Genomic DNA, 20,424 nt, shown 5'->3' on the forward strand with positions numbered 1-20,424 from the left:
CCTGAGAGGTAGCACCAAGAGCCAGAGTCACCCACTACAGTTCTAATACTTAATTATCTGAGTAATCATTTTTGGAGTTAACGTCTATTATGTACCCAATCTTTCTGGTGGATGGCATGAGCAATTTAATACAGATTGAGGCTGGTACTGGGAAACTACAGCCTGATTAGGTGGGAAGCAGAAACATGCTTCTTTCCCCCTCTTCAGCTGTTCGGGAACACATCTTTCATAATGCAGTTGAAATGCCAAGTCTGCTTCATTGTGCTTGGAATTTAAAGAGAACCCAGCAAGCCTAAGCCCTCAGCAGGGTTTACTGGAAGTGGTATCACTCGGTATAGGAAGGCAAAGGGAGCTGGATCCCATCAGTTCCAGAGCAACCAAGCCTGTCTGAAAAGGGTTATGTCCAACAGGATATCTGCTTTTGAAATTCCTTTGGGAAATAAAACCTGAAACGTTCTCCATGAAAAGCTGATCAGGGATTTGCTTTCATCAGTAGCAGCAGGAAACAAGAGAAACCCTTTAAACTGATGCTATCAAACCTGGAAGGCCCTTCATCACTGCAGCCCTGGGCCATGAGGAGGATGCATGGTTTCAGCCCACATCTTCATCCAGTTTTATTTCTGTGCTAATCCTTAGGTGAATTCTCCTCTGTACAATTCCAAAGTGCAGAGCTCAGCAAAAAAAGTGGATTTTGGAAATTTGTTAAGCATTTTTGGCCTTATCCTTCACAACGGCTGCTTTGTTAGGGAATCTTTCATTTCTAATAGAAATGAAATGAACTCATTAAACACCAAGCAGGAGATTCTTTTTGAAGCACAGATCTTGAAGTTTTTTGTCATTTCCTTATTGCTTCTGGTTTTGTTTTTTTTTTTTTTTTTTTTTTTTTTGCAGCAAGAACTCTCTTCCCTGCCTGTCAGGAAATCGAGCTGATAACCAGACTGGTGGTAAACTGCAAGCTACCCCCAGCTTTAAAAGGCTCCTCTGTGGGCAGACCCGCCTGATTCCGATGCTGAAGAGCAGGAATTGCTGTCTGGGGAGAAAAAAGAGGAGCTAACAAGGAGGAACAGACAGCAAGAAATCAAGCCCCTGACTGATGAAGATTTCTACCTCATACCCAATGTTAGACAGCAAGTGTGAGGATGATGCTCAGCCTGTATGTTCTGTGTTCACATCCAATGTACCGTCTGTCTTTCCCTCTCTCCCTCAAGCCTCATTGTGCTTTTGATTCCTTTCACTCCAAGCTCTTGCTGCCTATTCAGGTCTCCCTGGCCTTGGGTTGTTTCCAAGGGTTGGATTGTAATGGAAAGCATTTAATTAGTGAGAAATCCTTGAGATATATCTTTAAAATGGGTGTTTTGAGGCCGATGGCAGGGAAGGGAAACCCAGCCTGAGGCCTCAACTTCTGGGGAGTGCAAATGAGGAATACCGTGTGTGCAGGGGGATGAAGCAGGTAGGAATCAACATTCAGAGTGGATGTCTGCATAGCATAAATGAGCAACCTGTAGAGTTCTATTGGGGTTTTATCTCAAAGGCCGAGTTGAAATAAGGGGCATGATGATAAAAGCCGGATGAGGATGGGAGTTGCGTGACTATCAAGAAGCCTAAACCACATAGAGACAATCCTTGGGCAAAGCCAAATAGTCCAGCTTAAAGGGGCAAAAACCTGTTTCAGGATTGACCATTATCCAGGTTATCCACCCAATTCACGGGGCTTCCCCCCTGGAACACGCACCCGCTGCTGCCATCTCCTGGGCAAAGCGCGGCTACTGGAGCAGCCGATCCTGCGGGATGGCCCTTGGGAAGGCTTCTCCAACGCTGTCCTCTGAAAACGCGGCTGTGCTGAGCCCTTGGCACTGGCTGCGCTGTGAACCGGATGAACGCGAGGTTATGCAGTGATTTTTGTCATGTCAATGTCATTACCAGTTCTGCTGTGCTGAGGCATCATCCTGAAAAGCTTTGTGTATCTTCCAGGGGCCGGTAAGCTCAGGAGCTGGATTCATAAAGGGGTTTCTGGTGTTTCAGTCTGGTTTACCATGGGGGAGCAGGGGGGTCTGTGGTGGCTGTTGAGGAGTCTCCAGGCCGTTTTGCACTGGCAGATCACTGCAGAGATCCAAGGCCCACATGTACCAGGGCTATGGCTGGGACAGCCTTTCCCAGCTGGTCCTTCCCTCTGAGCGGCAACAGCTGCCACTGTTGTACTATGGGGTTGTTGAAGAGGATTCCCTGTGCTTGCTCCCCTTTGCCTTCTTCCCACTGGCTACACCGCCATCAGTGTTTGTCCTGCTGCCATTGGGGAGCATTGCTGTGCCTTTCTGTTCACAGCTGGAGAGGGACCCCGGACCCTTGCTCTCCCCCAGGGAAGGGATGTGATGGGACACCACCTGAATGAAGGTTGGGAGAATCCCCCCTTCCTCCATATCCTGCCCATCCCTCTGCATTTTCCATCCTACTCCAGACCTCTGACTTTTCCCTCTCTTCACCCATTCAAACTCCCTCCTTTGCTTTCTAAACCTGCTCCTCTTCCCTATCCTGGCTCCATCCTCTGGCTGACAGCAGCCTCCTCCGGTTGCTATAACAACGAGCAGCAGCCCGGCCAAATCGGACAGCCCCCGCCACACTTCCCTGCCTGCATCCAAAGCACCTCCCGATGTGCGAATACGCTCGCTTCCTCCTCGGGTCTTCACCATCTGCCTACAAGGAATTGCTCTGGTCGGGGGGCTGCGGCCCTCAGCAACCCCCATGTGCTTCCTTCCCCCTCCGTGCTTGCTTTGCAGCCCCCAGCCACGTCCATATACAACATGGACCACATTTACTGTCCCACACACCCCTGAGGTAACACTGCTGCTGGTCCATAAATCCCATGCAGATTTAATTATGAATACATTAAAATGGGAGGATTTGTTGAAACATATTATGAAATATAATGAAAGAGATGTGTCTGGGGCTGTGACCTGGTCTGAAAGGCATGCCCTGCATGAAAGTACAGGAAAATTATATGTTCTAAAGCAGAGTCCCTGTGTGCTCTTGTCCTATGGTCTGAGCTTCAAGTCCAGCCCATGGAGTATCTGCTGGTGCTGGGTAAAGCCTCTCTGTTGCTGGAAGCTGGATGTAGGTGCTGTGGGCAGAGTTTGCTGTGCCTCCCACCCTTGAGTTTCCTGAGGGCCCTGTTAAACCCAGGTATCCGTGGTGCCTTTCCCCCTGGATTGTGAGCTCCATTTGAAAGTCCTTTCTCCAAGACTCTCTGGGACTGAGAGCAGCAGCCTGGAAGATGCAGGCTGGAAATGGCAAGTTCCCCTCTGCAAGGAAAGTGTGTCACCAAGTTCCATGTCCCTGCTGAAATCCAGCTGTGCTGCCTCTTCCTCAGGAAGGCTGCTGCCCTCAGGACTCATCATGAGTCCTTCTGACCACTGTGCTGTAGAAGAATTAAGATAGCCTCTAGGTGAGTGCCAGACTGGTGGGACATCAGGAAATACCCCTTGAATCCTGTGTTCTGCTATGGGCCCCTTACTGCAAGAGAGACATTGAGGTGCTGGAGCGGGGCCAGAGAAGGGCAACGGAGCTGGTGCAGGGCCTGGAGCACGATGGGGAACGGCTGAGGGACCTGGGGGGTTCAGGCTGGAGAAGAGAAGGCTCAGGGGGAACCTGATGGCTCCCTACAACTGCCTGACAGGAGGATGGAGCCAGGAGGGGGCTGGGCTCTGCTCCCAAGGAACAAGGGATGGGACAAGAGGGAACGGCCTCAAGCTGCACCAGGGCAGGTTTAGAGTGGGTATTGGAAAAAAAATTCCTTCCCTATAAGGGCTGTCAAGCACTGGGACAGGCTGCCCACGGCAGTGATGGAGTCACCACCCCTGGAGGTGTTTAAAAGACATGTAGATGTGGTGCTCAGGGACATGGTTTAGTGGTGACTTGGGAGTGCTGGGTTAATGGTTGGACTTGGTGATCTTAAAGGTCTTTTCCAACCTAAACAATTCTATGATTCTATGTCTTCTGCCATCTCATGACCTCAGGATATCAAAGCACTCCAGCTGTCTCTTCACCTGTAGTGTTTTCCATACCAGGCTGTAGGTCAGGGGAAACCTGTGGGTTTCCAAAACCAAACATTAAATCATGTGCTTTCCTGTGCTGGGCTAGCAAGCCTCAGGACCTGCTCTCCTCCAGCACTGTGTTTGTACAACCAGGTGCCTGGGCACGGCCAAAGAGACCTGCGGAGAGTTAGTTCCACTAAAGCACTCTTGTGTGCATTGTAAATTCTTCAGCTTCTTAACATATATCTCATCCTCACCAACTGAAGTGAAATCACTTCAAACCCAGCAAGCTGAAATACAGTGATTTCTACTCCCTGTAGCCATGAGTTGCCTGCAGCTGGAACTAGGTATCAGCTACTGATATTTTGGTGGTTTTGTGGCCTCAACCACAGTATAAATTGACTTCTTTCTGTATGGAGTTTTGGATTAGAGAGTGGTTTTTTCAGTTCATCTTGGATTTCTGGTTTTGAGAGCTCTCTTATCCAAAGCTATTCATCTCATTTAGAATCGTAGAATAGTTTGGGTTCGAAAGGACCTTAAGATCATCCAGTTCCAACCCCCTGGAAGGGACAGCAGGGACACCTCACACTAAACCATGACACCCAAGGCTTCATCCAACCTGGCCTAGAACACTGCCAGGGATGGAGCTTTCACAGCTTCCCTGGGCAACCCATTCCAGTACCTCACCACCCTAACAGTAAAGAACTTCCTCCTTATATCCAGTCTAAATTTCCTCTGTTTAAGTTTCAACCCATTACCCCTTGTCCTATCACTACAGTCCCTAATAAAGAGTCCCTCACCAGCAACCTTACAGGTCCCCTTCAGACACTGGAAGGCTGCTATGAGGTCTCCACGCAGCCTTCTCTTCTCCAGGCTGAACAGCCCCAACTTTCTCAGCCTGTCTTCATACAGGAGGTGCTCCAGTCCCCTGATCATCCTCGTGGCCTCCTCTGGACTTGTTCCAACAGTTCCATGTCCTTTTTATGTTGAGGACACCAGAACTGCACACAATACTCCAAGTGAGGTCTCACGAGAGCAGAGTAGAGGGGCAGGATCACCTCCTTCGACCTGCTGGTCACACTCCTTTTGATGCAGCCCAGGATACAGTTGCTTTCTGGGCTGCGAGCACACACTGAAGCTGGCTCATGTTCATTTTCTCATCGACCAACACCCCCAGTTGTTTTAAAACAACTTTTAGGTACAAACTGCTTTTGGCTGTGTGTACAGATGGACTTTTTACACAGTCTGGTTTTGATAATTGGGAAAAGGCTCAAGACAAACTTGAGATGCTCCTTGTCACTCTTCCATCAGGGGGAAGCATATGTTCTCCCCGCTGGGACCACAGGGTATGGTGCCCCTGGGTGCTGAGTGTTCCATCCTCCAAGCAAGAAGTGATTACATCGTTAATGAAGCTGGTGAGTGTTATGGGTTCTTTTGCCACACAGAGGTTTGTTCCTGTGAGTGGAGACCCTCATCAACTCTGTATGGGTGTGCTCTGCGCCTCCAAGGAGGCTCAGGTAAAACCCATGTTGGGTCGAGGCTGCACCATCCTAACATCCTGAAGCAGACGTTTTTGTCCTCACTTTGGTTGATTAACCAACCTGCTGCTTCCCAGCTGAATCTCCAGCTCCTTCCCAGAATTAGGATGCCCCAGAGGCAGGGGCAACACCAGCCAGACAAGGAGAGATATGTTTTGCTACACAGAAGATATCCCTTGACCTAAGTAGATTTACCCAGTGAAATGGAAGAAATCTCAGCAGCAGATAGATCACCTTGACACCAGTGATCCTGCATCACCTGTTATCTCTAGAGAAAGCATCATGCTTTCTTTGAGCCCATCCAAATAGGTCTGTACAATGGATCCTGGTTTTCCATCTGCCACTTCAAGGGTTTTTGGAAGAAGACTTCAAACATTTGCAACATTATTGTTTTCCAACAGCATCAGTGTCTTTGTTCCTCACTAGTTTAAGGATTTTCCATCTGATCTCACAACAAAGAATTTGAGAGTCACCTGTTCATGTAGATGAAGTTTTAGTTCCCTGCACCATTTCCCATAAGGCTACAGCTCCCGCATAGACCTACTGTTCTTGATTAGGGCAATCTTGGACTTCCACTTCTACCAATCTGTGATCTGTTCCTCAGTCAATCCATGGTTTATTCCTCAATTTATCAGGAACTTCCAAATTTGGGGTGGTTTTTGAGGAAGGACAGAATCTGCCCCCCAGCCAGAATGCTTCAGAAAAGCTGGTTCATAGGCCCTTATCAACTAGAGTGTGTCAAAGAGGTTGTCCCAGGTCTGCTGGTTCCCACCTTGAGTTGGATTTGTGCAATCAAGTATTCAGGAAAAGATAAGGATTTTTTATCATCAGTTATTATAAATCCTAAAGATTTCAGCAAAATCTACAACATTTCATTCTGGATTCTGGGCTGAGTTTGTAGTTGGGATTTGTTACCACTCTGTTCATGTGCAGCAATGATGGCATCCTTATACTTAGGCTAATAAAACTGAAGATATTTGGAATGTCCAAGCATTCAAATAAGAGGAAAGCATCTAAGAAGATGCCCCCATAGTTAACCAATGCTCTTCAGTGAAGGGGGCGTACGAAGATGCTGGTGAGGGACTCTTCATTAGGGACTGTAGAGATAAGACAAGGGGTAATGGGTTAAGATTTAAACAGGGGAAGTTTAGATTGGATATAAGGAAGAAGTTCTTTATGGTTAGGGTGGTGAGGCACTGGAATGGGTTGCTCAGGGAAGTTGTGAATGCTTCATCCCTGGTGGTGTTCAAGGCCAGGTGGGACAGAGCCTTGGGTGACATGGTTTAGTGTGAGGTGTTCCTGCTCATGGCAGGGAGGTTGGAACTGGATGATCTTGAGGTCCTTTCCAACCCTAACCATTCCATGATTTTATGAAGGCATTTTGCATGTACAACTCCTTCAAAGCAGGCAGTATTCAGCCAAGAAAGTCTCAAAAATCACTTGTTATCTTGAAAATATCGGGATTATCCCAAATGTCATAAGACTGTGACTAGAAGACACGCATGACCCTTCTTCCAGCCGTGACTTATCATTGTGTTTCACCTCTTTTGAGGCAGGGGTTAGCACATGGAAAGGGCACTGAAGCTGGTTCAGAACTATCTCAGCTTATTTTCAAGCTCAGAAGCATGCAGTGTGGGCTGTGTGAACTCAGTGTTTCAGAAGCCACCAGCAGCGTTGCTGGATCTGTTTGCAGATGGGGCTCCACGCACATGGAGCTCCAGCACTCTCCATTGTCTTTCAATGTGGCTTGAGCCCACAGCAGTAGGAGCTGGGCTGGTGCAGTGTGAGGCTTTGTGTGTGTGCCAGGGAAAAGCTGCCTCGAGGTCATCCATTAAGAAGGGCAAAGCAGAGGCTGGATCACCTCATATGTGTAGTTTGTTCCTTTCCTTTGTGCTAAGAAAGTGCTTTAATGAGAGGCTTTGTGTCATGAATGGCCACTGGAACAGCTTCTTCGGTGAAGAATTCAGTGCTCTTTTTTAGGTATGTTAGCATTTCTGTTTTGTAAGGAGAGTTGAGAAAACACCACCTTAAGCCTCATACAAAGTTGTAAATACTCCTGCAGATCTACAAATGTCACATCCCCAGAAATCCTTTGTTTTAATCCGTATTGCTCTACCAAATAATATTGTGACCTGTGTATATTATTATGCTTAGATCTTAGCTTTCAGCCTAGCTCTTTGTGCAGCTCTGTTTCATTTCCTCTCAATGATCTGTGCTCAGCTTTGGTTACATCCATCTCCTCAAATGTTCTCTCTGTTGGTTACCTGGAGCATCAGCCACTCTGAAAAGATGCACGGGCCATCTCCAAATCATACCTTTGGCTCCTAATGTCATCCCTTATTCCTCTTACATGAAATCAGTGCAGAAGCCTAATCCCATGTCCTGAATGGGGAGCAAAGAGCCAAGAAGCTCCTGGGTTTTATTCTTGGCACTATTCTAGCTCACTGTGTGGTCCTGGCCTCTGCTTTGAGGCTGTGATTCAGCCAGCACTGAAGCTCTTTGCTCCTGTTGAGACTCTGAACAGCCACTGAGTTCAGTGGGAAGCCAACAGACTGAATGATTTTGTGTTTGGGTCTCAGTCTTCTGGTACCAAGTGTTCTGGTAGCAAAGTGTTGTGGATATCACATACCCAGCATGAAAACAATATGAATGTACATGAAAAATGGAGGCAAGAGTACTTGTATCTGGGTTTCTGATTACCATTTGTAATAGTTTGGAAGGCAAAAACTAATGAGGCGTAATTAAAAAGGAAACACAGTGTGAGAAGGCAAGTCCAAAATACCATTGAAGCTGGTGCCTTGTCTGCAGCAAGGAGAAGATGGCTGCAGTTTTGGTCAATTGTAGAATCAGAGAATCATAGAATGGTTTGGGTTGGAAAGGACCTGAAGATCATCCAGTTCCAGCCCCCCTGCCATGGGCAGGGACACCTCACACTAGACCAGGTTGCTTCTTCCTTGTATCTAGCCTAAATCTCCCCTGTTTAAGTTTGAACCCATTTGCCCTGGGATCCTTCCTAGACATGAGCAAAGAAAGTGTGTTCCAGAGAAAGAAAGCTTCTTACTTGTCCCTGCACCTGCAGCTTTTCCCTCCGCCTCTTTTTGCCTTCAGGTATGATTTAAAGCTGGTCATGGTGATTTAGGGATGGAAATCCCCTTACTCTTTAGTGATTTGTTTGCCTCTAAGTTCCCCTTTGAAAGTGTAATCTCTGGTGATTAAAACTGATGAAGTAGTCTAAAGGAAGAAAAGTGCTGTTCAGTATTCTCTGCTTTCTGAGATTAGGAAGGTTGCCTGGGAATGGTTCTAAATTTCAGAAGCTTTCTAAGGAAAATTTGTAGAACTGAAAATCAAGAGGAGAGTTCAAGTGACATGAGTGATTTCTGTGCCTGGCTAATGAAAATCAAATAAATATGCTTGTTCTTAAGCTATGGCTTCTCTCTGGAAAATCAAATCATACCATGGCACTGAGATGTGTATCATTCCCTCTCTGTCATTTGGAGGAGCCAGAGCAGCACCTATCCTTAGCAGCTCCAGTCTTCTATGGGCCTCATCTTCACTTACTCCATCTGTGATTGTGGAATAGCATAATCCAGGCTGGAAGGCACCTTGGTGTGTACCCTAAAAACAGGGCCAGCTTAGCAGAGGTCACTCTCAGCCACATCCGATGAGTTTTTAATATAGAATCATAGAATCAGCCATGTTGGGAAAGACCTTAATCTCCAAAGCTGGAGATTTCACAAGCTGCTGGAGCAGCCATCATGCTCCTCACCCTTCAGTTTGGTGCTTACCTTGCTTTTGTGTATTCCATTTTTGGGCTTCTTTAGGTAAGGACATTGGCAGATTTGGGTTGCTTAAATACTGGTATATTGAAGTTAGCTAACATTGGTATCTAGTCCCGCTTCAAGTGTCAGTGAGGACTGGCAACTCAGGTGATGCCTGCTAGCAGGGTTGCATGGAGTTAGGGGTGAGGACAGATTGAGGGATACGGCAGCCCAGGTCAATAAAATATTCCTGGTGGAGACATCCATGTTGTTGGGCTGCACCATGGAGCTATGGCTTGGGATACCATGGACTGTGTCTGGGGTATGCCCCAGGAGCAGCAGCAGCAGGAGATGGCATGATCTTTAAAGGAGAAAGCAACACAAGTGTCTGCAGGTAGTGGGTACCGGTGTCTCAGCATCACACAGGTGCTTAAGGTGTGCGACAGGAGAGCGTGGACACCCACACTAATGGACAGTTATGGAATCAAAGATGTGTGGCATCTTCTTTCTGCAGCCAAGCTATTCATGGCCTCACAGCTTCCCAGCAAGGAGTAAACCTCCTTCCCATGTGCTGTTGGAGGCATGGTTAACACTGAGCTTGGGTTCAGTCCCTGGAGAGCTGATAAGAGCTAGCAGTATGGGATGAAGAGGAGGAGGGTGCTGCCAGCTTATCCTGCTGTGAATCAGTAGAGCTGTGGTACTGGTTTTACATTGATTTGGCTTTTCAACCAGTTGAAACTCCAATCTATTCTGACAGGAATGTTGTGTAAATGCCAGAGCTATAACATGTGCAGGGTGTGACAGTCAAAATCTCTTTGTAAGGAGCTCTAGAGAGTTTATATATATAAAATATCTTATGTCAGTATTATAATAGCACAGATATTTAATGTATAATGTTAAATTTATAACATAACCAAGGGCTTATCCTCTGCTAGGTGACATCCTCAGCTGTATGGAGGACTGGCTGTGTGGAGCGTGATGAATAGTCAAATGAGCTGCAGGGGACAACCACCGTCAGGCAGGCCATAAATTTAAGCTCTTTATTCTCTGCTGAGCCCAACCTACAGTGATGATATAAAAATGTGATATAGGTGCATGCTCTACCTGAAAAAGGGGGGTTCACAACACCAAGATTTCCCTGCACAGAGCCTCTGTTTTTGCTTCCAGACACAAACATTAGCATTTTCTGCTTCACCAGGCAACTGCTGGATGAGGACTTTTTTGCCCAATAGTGTGGAAATAAAGAATGTTTGACAGAGGCAGAGTCTGAATGGCGTGTATGAATAATCAAAGGCAGCAGCCTGCATCTGGGGCTTACAAAACGCTGTAGCACACTGAAGTTTTTCTAAACAACCTCCTTGAAGTTGGAATTCTTGAGTTTCCACATTTCTTGAGGCTCAAAGGCACTAAAGAGAAAAAAAGGAGATGTACAAACAGAATTTTAAATAAAGTTCTCTCCAGAGAGGAAACTAAAAAGAATAAAACTTTGCTCCTGTAAGGGAGAAAAAGAGCTGAACACACAGGTCCTTCATTGCGTTAGACCCTTGAACTCCTCTCCATGGTGCCATTGTTTCCAGTGGCTTTGGCTCGGGGTGACTAACACCAGGAATAAGCAGCTCACAGCTTTATCAGTCAGCTCTGTTTTGGGGGGAGGCTTCCAGGAGCTAGAAATGCTGCCTGAACTGAAGCAGTTTTATTTCTGTGAAGCAACAAGGCAAAGTGTGGAGGAAGGACTCCCTGTGGTGTTGGTCAATGGAGCGGCTCCTTCCATGCTGGCACAGCCTATGAGTTTGGCAATGGGTAGGAGACCCTACCCAAAGAGCCGGAAGCCTGTCTGGATTCAGAAACAATCAGAGAATCTGAAGTGCTCTGTTCGTTGGACACCAAAGCTCTTGCTCTTGATTAGTTATGTAAATCTCAGTCCTGACGGAATGGCCAAACCGTGATTTGTTAGTGACCTGCGTCTGGGCCTTTAACTCCTATGGAAACACTGGAATATGAGCATACATCTAACATCGCCATGTAGAAGAACATTTAACCTTGGGAGAGACCATCTGTGTCTGTCTTCAAAGACATGCAATCAAGGAAAGGTTCTTAGTTGGGTTTGATCCCTGGAAATCTTCCAAGCTCTTTTCCCTTTCCATTGACTACACAAGGGCTTTAGATGCTTTAAAAGGATTTTACATTAGGATCAAATATGTTGTATCTTCTTTTGTACATCTGGCACCTGCTGCTTAGTTCTGGATGGAGACTTAAAGGACATGCTTATGGTCAAGAGACTTCCACAGAAATGCAGCAGATACCCGAGGATAATCCTGTACCCCTCAACCTGGGTGGAATGGAGCTCACTGTAAGAGAGTCTATGAAGTTACACACAAGAAGTTACAGGTAACCAGCTGGTGCCTAAGTGAATTCTGCAGAGAAACTATCTTGTTTTGGCACACAAAGACATCAAACAACCATTTAAGGATATTTTTTTTCTGAGTTTTTGGCTCAGTGGAAGCCTTATGAATGGGTAAAAAAGAATGAGAAGAGATGAAGGGAAGAGGAGAACAAGCTGCTGCCACCTCAAAGGACTCCAGGTTTAAATAGCTCCTCATGCATTGTCACGTAAGAATTTTGATCCCTGATGAATAGAAGAGCACATACCCTTGGGAAAAAATGTAAGGAATTGTTTTCCAGGTGAACCCTTTTAGGGCTGATTTGCATGCTAGAGGGAGGAAGTAATCTCAGCTGTGCAATTCCTATGGTATTTCAAAAATGACTCGAGATGTACCTGTGCTCTAATGACTCCCAGGACTATAAAGCAGAATGAAAGAAATAAGGGATGAACATTCCTCTGGGAAAATCACTGTCCTGTGATGAGCAAGAAGCCTTTAACCCTTGGAAAATGCCTCCTACGGACTGCGGATGTGAAAAATGCTCCCTTCATGGTAGTTCTCATGTGAGAGATAACAATAAATGGGGTCATGCTGCACCCCACATCCTTACAGAAGACTGGTCTAATTGTTGCTGAATGTAATTTCCTTTTGGACTGGGATGAAAAACGACTTAACTCTGAGCAGGGATCCCACTGGGTGTCCACCACCACTGGCAATGGGAAGCCAGTGATTTTTTATACTTCTTTTCCTTCATGTCATGTCCAAGGGAGAACAAAAGAACTGGCCACTGCCCTTCAGCCTTCCTTACCTAGGGTTTAGTCCTGCCAGGCTGTCTTGGGGTACAGCAAGTGCCAGCTCTTAATTTTTCTGCCAGAAACAGCAAAACCAAGAACCTAAAGTTATTGGTCCCAAATGTTTAAAAACCAAAGAAGAATTACAAAATTCATGAAACAAGCCTTGAAAAAAATCCTTAAAACCACTATAATATATATAGTATATATATATAGGGATATAATATATAGGGATAATTTTATTTTCACCTACAATTCCTCTACAGCTTTGGGGGCCAGAACCTTGTGTCATAAAGTGATAGTTAATCTGTCCATGCAGTCACTTAAGGTCAGGAAGCAGGGCTATTAACAAATATGCCAAATCTTTCTAAATACCAATGTGTTTACCAGTTATTTACTCAGTTTTGTAGTGCTGTTAGAGAACAAAAGGGAGAATCGTCTCTGGGCACCCTTTCTCCATAGTGCTGCATTTCTATGGAGCTCCTGATGTTTCATTCCTTTCTGCTCCTTTGTGGTGGTATCTGAACAACTTCTCGATGAGCCTGAAGCACGAGTAAGATCTGTCAAAACTGATTACAGCTTTACTGCTGCTGAGACACTGTGATGTCAATTCCTCTTACGTTATCTTCTCAATAGCCCCACTCTGAATTCAGATGTTTGCTGTAATTTAATAAAATACTCTAACAAATATGTTTGTGTCAAGCAGAAGTGTCCTCGGTGGTGAGTAATAAAGCACTTAATCCAGCTGCAGAAGCATGAAGTGTAATATTTCCTGTGATAATTTCCTTTTCTGTATAGCAAGATGACTGTAGAATCTCACAGAAAGCATGAAGCTCCAGTGCTGGAATGGTTCTGATTTACTCTTCAACTCATGAGCACTCTTTTTGGTTCTCTGGTCTCCATTCTGAAAGGACACGATATAAAGGAATAGCACCTTGTCTGCCGCTGTGCTGAATGATCTCAGCCACACGTTGCTCAGTTTGGTGTAAGCAATTTAACACTTTCTTTTTATAAATAGTGATTTATTAAAATGTCAAATAAATCTGGAAAGTCAATTAAAAAAAAATTGTTCTCGTTTGAAGAGACTGCAGTTTGCTGTGATTTTTAATTCAGTCTGGAAACAAATATCTTGCAGAACAGAGCAAAAATCTCTTTCCTCCTACTGTGTTTTTTCCCGATTCCTTTTCTTTTATCCCAAGTTATTGCAGAATACCTATTAACTACTGGATCTTAAGGGAACACTTCATGTTTCACCCTACAGCTTGTTGGAAAGACTGGAAGGGATTTGGGTGGCTTCGCCCTGGACTTTGGATTGGGAGCAAGTAGCAGAGCTTTCCTTTCATCATGTTTCCTCACCTGGGGGTTTTGAGCAGGACAAACTTTCAGTTAGGAGCTGTAAACTGTAAGTACACCAGGGTGCAGAGAAGTGCATGGTGGAGAGGTGCGAACATCCAAACACCACTGCTCCACCTTGGTATTATTAATGCCTGCTACTGAGAGAGGGGGCTGTACAATGTACTGTCATGGTTTAGTTTTTTGGTGCATAGGAATTTCTTTGCTTTCTATACTGTGACTTTCTATACATACTTTACATATGTATACACACATATATATGATTTCTATACTTTCTATACTGATCCTTCCCAGGTCCTCATTTATTTACACAACTATATAAAAACATATATTTAAATAGCAAAAAAAATGAGCATAAGAAAACCAAAACCCAGAGGAATGCACTGACTAGCTTAACTTCAAAGCCATTCCTTCCCCACTGCCTCCTGTGTGTATGGATTCCTCAGTTATGAAGCACTGGTATTTCATTTAACTTGCTGCCACTCACACAGCATGACCATCCCTTGTTTTTTCTGGATGGCAGGAAGAAACTGCGTCTCAGAGGAGTGTAATGGGCTGCTAGGAAAGGAGGCTGAGAAGTCAAAGCCTGTCCATGGGTTTGTGGGGCATGCTTCCATACCAGGCAATCCCAGCACTTGACTCTTTTCAGACACCCTTTTTGCCCCTTCCAAGCACTGCAACAGGGAACGTATATGTCATTTCTCAGTGGGCCCCTTCTCTTGCCACCAAGATGTTGGAGCTGCAAAGGCATAGTGAAGCTGATCAGAGGATTTCAGGCAGGCTGGAAAGTGGAGAAAAACAGGTATAATGGGAAATCAATATCTCTGCTGCTTTTATGGCCATTTCACATTGAATCTTATTCAGCAAGAGTTGCTAAGGGGTGAAGGAGATGCAGGGTTCTACCAAAGCTGTGTGTTCTGTGTTTTTGTTATCCCCCATCTCCACTAATGTTGGTCTATAGGGATCAGAATTTGGTTAGGATCAACACTTGGACAAGTGAGATAAGTGGGAACTTTTTGAGACTGACATGAAACAAAGGGGATGTGACCTGGGTATCTGGGGGTATATCTTAGAAAAGCATCATGGCTTGGAAAGCAGGAATCTAAGTGATGCCTGCAGTTTCTGGAGTAGCAGTAATACCTCTTATGGATATCTTATGGATAATGGTATATATAATACTTGCCAAAGCAGAACTCAATGTGTCTGGAAACTGGGACAGAAAATCCTGAGGCTGTTGTGCCAAACAACATAAGCTGGGTCATGCTTCAGGTATGCAACCAATATAGGAGATAAAGCACAGGGTCAGATTTCCTCCTCTGACTTATTGCTTATTGTCAGATCCACAGCACCTTTTAAGCATCTAATTTCAAGTCCCAGTGATTAGCTCCTGGCTTTAGACTTGGTAAGGAGAAAAGGCCCTGGGCACAGCCAGGTTTCTGAGTCTTATAGAGGACTAATAGCCAGCAATTAGATCAGGCTCTCAAGTGTGAAAGAGCCAGGTGCTGGTCCCTGCTCTGCTTCACTTGAAATTTGCATTGAGCTCAAGGCCTCCCCACGGACTTACCTTCCTCTTGGGCATTTAGAGATGGCGTAAGCTCTGTCTGTCTTTGCTGGCATTAATTCACTTTCCACGATAATTGAGATGATGGAAGAAGAGAAAATAAATGAGAAAGCTCGGAAAGGGCAGCAAATGTAAGGCATTATAAAACTATTATGGGTCTTTTAAACAGTGTAAATGATCAGAAGGCCCAGTACTTACAATCCCAAGTAATAATACACTGTCATTCATTCTTCAGGAAAATTCAGTTAGATTTTCAACTGATACAGCTTATTTTGCTGCCAAATTTTTTAATATTAATTAATCAGATCACCACTTGGTGAAGGATGGGTTGGCAGCATGACAGCAGCTTTAAGGCTGAGCTTAATATTGAAGCCACTGCCTGCTGATGGATGTAGAGGTTCAGGTTAAAGCCTGGTTTTGTGGCTCTTTGTTTGGGTTCCTGGTGTTTGGGTAGAGTTTCTGCTAAGAAAAGCAGTTGGTTTACCTTGACATAACTTTAAAGGTTATCATTTAACTGTATTGTTGTGTGTCAGCAGAGCATCTCCTCTGTGGTATCCAGTTTTCTTCTCTCATTTTCACTTGCTCCAATGGGATTCAGAAAGGTGTCAGTCCCCAGCAGGTAGAGCACTTTTTCTTGAAACAGAATAATTCCTTAAGACTCAACAGAATCTGGCTTCATTTCAATCACAGCGTCCAAGTGGAATTTACTCTATACAGACTCTGCAGATCTGTTAATTTCTCTACCCTGATTAAACAGATATGTCAGTGCATCTGTATTCTCAGTCACAGACTCCTTGGAGTTCATTCTTGAGTATCATTAATTACTCCAATGTTCCATTCTGTGAAGTCCCTTTTCCATACGATCTGAACTGTGCTTCCTCTTCATGGTGCCTTGGAAAACCAGAACATCTCTGCGAGTGCGCTTGGAGCAAAGGTCTGGTTAGGAACTTGTGTTGTTCGGGGGGTGCATTGCCCATCCTGCTTTTGGTGAGGAGCAAACTGGGGGGAGACTCACATATGCAGACAAAGAGCCAGCCAGCAATATTCCCTTCACTCTTTATACAGGTACCTGCAATATACAATATGAAAGTGAAATACACTTTAATTGATGCTGAGGCTTGTGAAATAATTTGTCTGAAGCTGACCACAGGTTTTTTACCAGCCAGGCTGATGTATAACTACCCCCAGATATCTGATGCTGACAGCTCCTCAGATAAACGTATTTAGTTGTGCAGACATGAGTGTTATATGGAATACAATCGTAGTTGGCCATTTCAGCATCTTTTCAGGTGAAAAACTGGTGGAGCATGAAGAGTGCTTGTGCTGACTCGTTCTCTGCATACATAGATGTGAACAGCCCACCCTGGTGTGCTCCTTGCAGGCACAGCCCCACAGTAACATTCATGGAGAATTCTTCTTTACAACAGATAAATCAATCTTGTAAGTCTAATGTGTGACTCCACTGTTTAGTCAAGAGAGGAGAGCTTTAGCTACAACATTTGTAATGTAACCCAGTTCTCTGGCAAATCAGTATCCTTCCATTTGGGCGGTTGAGGAGAGTTTGGACTCTGCTGAATTGGATCCATAAGTGCAAACACCCAGGTATTAAATGCATAGGCCAGAAGGGTCCTCAAGCAGCCTTATATTTGTCTCAGGTCACAAGATACTTTCAGCAGACTTCGGAACACCAGCTCAAAAAGCACAAGCAGAGAGCAAGAAGAAGGAAAGGTTTTGTCAGCATTTTGCAGCTGTATGTATAATGGGAATTTTTGCCCTTTCTGAAACTTGTTTTGCAGTTGCCAAGAAAAATACTACTGCTACTGCTAATATAATAATAATAATAAATACTCACATTACTTTTCCAATAAAAATGAAGAAAAAGCTCATGTTAAGCAATGTGAAGTTTGAAATACTTTTTCAAAATTAATAACTTTTACCTCTTTTGGTTTTATAGGTCAAAAATCTCTTCAAATCCAGTTCAGTATTTTCCAGTTGTAACAGCATGTGCAGAGCAGTGGCTGAGCAGGTGACCACAGTGGTGACTGCTGCAGCCAACACAGGGTCTGCAGCCTTGAATTCCCCTTTGAAATGAGCTGTTGTGTGCGATGGGAGATGAAAGTGAGGAATCTTGTCTTGCTCAGCAATGGGATGACCCATCCAAATTATTTGGCAGAATTTAAAATGCATTCCTCACCTTTTTTACTAACTCTTGAGCTGTCGAGTTTGACATTTCCCAGCATGTTCATGGGAAGAAATCAGTGATTTTTTTGTAGAAGTCTTGAGAAATATAAATAATGACAAGAAATATGTTTTCTACCTGGCTTGTCTTTAGGAGGCACTGGGTGGATGGTTCCTCCATTCATCCTCCCCCAGCTCTGGCCCACAGGCTTGGCTGCTGCCTGCATAGAGATGGGGCTAGGGCTAGAGAAAAGGTGCAAGGTCAAACCTAGGGGAGGTAAGAAGTCATTGTTTTCCGAAAAGAGACACTACCCTATCTGAAGCCCCTGTCTGACCACTGACACAGGAGTGGGGGTGTTTGCTGTAGCTAGGATTAATCCCCACTATGTGCACCACTGGAAAGAAACTTCATGGCTTGAAGCAGAAGTAGGACAAAGCCGTGCATTGTCTGTAAGTATGTCACCACATAGCACCCAGGCTGCTGGAGACAAGAAGAGAATATAATACCCCCATTTCCATATGCCCAGAGGATTTTCCATGGTCCTGTACAAACCCACCCCTGCACATTGCCCTGGTGCCAGTTATCCCAAGGCCACCCTTGTGATCAGCCACTTGCACAGTGCCCTGCATAGGAGACAAGCCGGTGCGGGAGAGAGAGAAAAGAAGCCCTAATTGACAGGAGTGGAAAAACCCAATTACAGAGATGAAGGAGGCAGCCCAAGCATATGTTTCTCAGCTTTGGATCATCAGACCTGCCAGTTCTCATTATTTTCTATCAAGCCTCACTCTCTCTCAAGAAGGAGCTATGGCAATATATGGTCTTTTGGAGAAATGCCTGGCTCACCTGAGCCCGTGTTAGCAAAGCACCTGATGCCAGAAGCAGCAATGTGAATACATTGTTATGCAAGAAAAATAAAGGGTTAAAGGTAGACTAAAGAAAGGAGGAGAAATAAGGAGATGAAGGAGGGGGGAAGCACATCCCAGGAGAATAAACTAATCAAAACCATGGCATTAAATAAAACAAAGCATCTCCCATTAATAATTGAGGAATCGTGCCAGAACACTGTGTGCGCCGTGGGTATCTCATTTGTCTGAAGAATGGAAGGAGCAAAAGAGAGCGGGGCAGGTATGAAAGACATCGTTTCCCCTTGTCTCTAATGAGCCCTGCTGCTTACTTTCTTCCCCAGCACCTCCTCCCCCATCACTCTCTCTTTTCCCTTCTCCTATTTGTCATCTGCAAACATCTTACTTTTACAAGGCCACGGGTGTGGTGTCAGGGCTGAATGAGGCAGCAGAGCTGCTTTGTCCTTGGGTGATGCTCAGGACCCATCCCTTGATGAAGAGATTTCTCTGACAGATGAGGTTCCCCGTGTTCTGCAGCTTTGTGATCCCCAACTGCAGTTTAAGCATCTGATATGCATGGAGTCTGTGTTTGCTTGAGGTGCAGAGACACAGAGGTGGGTATGCAAACACCTGACTCCTGAAACACAGCATATGAAATACGGCTTTGAAACATTAACTGGGAGGAACCAGGCATTTTAAATTAGGAGAGGGCAGGGTCAGCATTAGAACCCAATGTGATCCCTGCCATGTGAGCTGATGCAATGCCTTCTTGTGTGATTGACTGTCATTCTGATGCAGAGCAATGAGTGAAGCTCGGTTGGTAGCTCATGGTGCTCTGCCTTGCTTGCTGCACCCATGGGTGATTGCAAAGACAGCAAACAGTGTTTAATCTGGTGGCTAAAGGGGCCAAATAGAGCCCTTCAGAGCAGTATCCCATGTGTCCCTAGACAGCTCACATGAAAGGTTTCTCTGTGGATGGTATCATACATGTCCCTCTCTCCCACGATGCCCTCTGAGGAACTTGCTTCCCGCAGCTCTATGTAGTCTGTCTTTTTTGATGCCTCTGTGGTTTATTAGTTCTAGGAACCACCAGAGCTCACATGAAAGAAAGGTTAATCTTGTTAGAGCCTGGCCTTCCAGTGCCATCCTTTGCTTTGGCACATCCCAGGCATGCAGAGGCAGCAGGGGAGTCCCCATGTGGGAACATCATCCCTCTGGACCAGGCCACCTCTGCTAGAGGGGCAGCCTCCTTGGGAGGAAAGCAGGGGACTAAAGGAATCACCAAGGTCACCAAATATTCCCCCACAGCAACAGGCTAATCTTCTAGCTCTATACTGATATGGGTTTGAGAAAACAGCCTTTTCATTCCCGGGAATAAATGTCACACAGACCAATGTCACACAAAACTGCTCCCGAAAGACATGTCTGAAGCTGCCTTCTCAATCAATACAGCAACCAACAGTCTGCACTTCTGAATCAAGCTTGGATTTGAATGGCCTGATGATCCTGTTGCTTTCTGAACATCCCCATGATGCTGTAATAGTCACAACCTCTTGTCCCTGATGTGCAGATCTCTAGATTTTGGTGGTGTCCCTCTTGCAGGCAGATGCATTGCTGTTTGCTACCCTTATGGCCATGCCATTCGGACACAACATGTATGTGCTGTGGGATCACCCCAGCTCAGCAAGTCATTAGGGTGCAAGTCATGGCAGGCTAGAAGAGAGTCAAGGAAGCACTTGTGTGTGTCAGCCCCATCCTTATGCTTACTCTTTTTGAAGAGGAAGGTTATTTCTGTTTCATAGTCTTACCTGAGAAGTACCTTGTGAAGGACCTTAGGCTATGAACAAGGGTGATTTCTCCTCAAACAGTAACAAGGAATAAGTGAGTATATTTTAACTGAGCTCAGTGTGTTCCAAAGAGAGCTGCAGCAGAACTGACCCTAAACTCACTGAAGTCAGCGCAGAGGCTCCTTGTCCTCCTTCTTCTGTGGAGT

Source organism: Melopsittacus undulatus, chromosome 5 (assembly GCF_012275295.1).
Source record: "Melopsittacus undulatus isolate bMelUnd1 chromosome 5, bMelUnd1.mat.Z, whole genome shotgun sequence".
Taxonomy (NCBI): domain Eukaryota; kingdom Metazoa; phylum Chordata; class Aves; order Psittaciformes; family Psittaculidae; genus Melopsittacus; species Melopsittacus undulatus.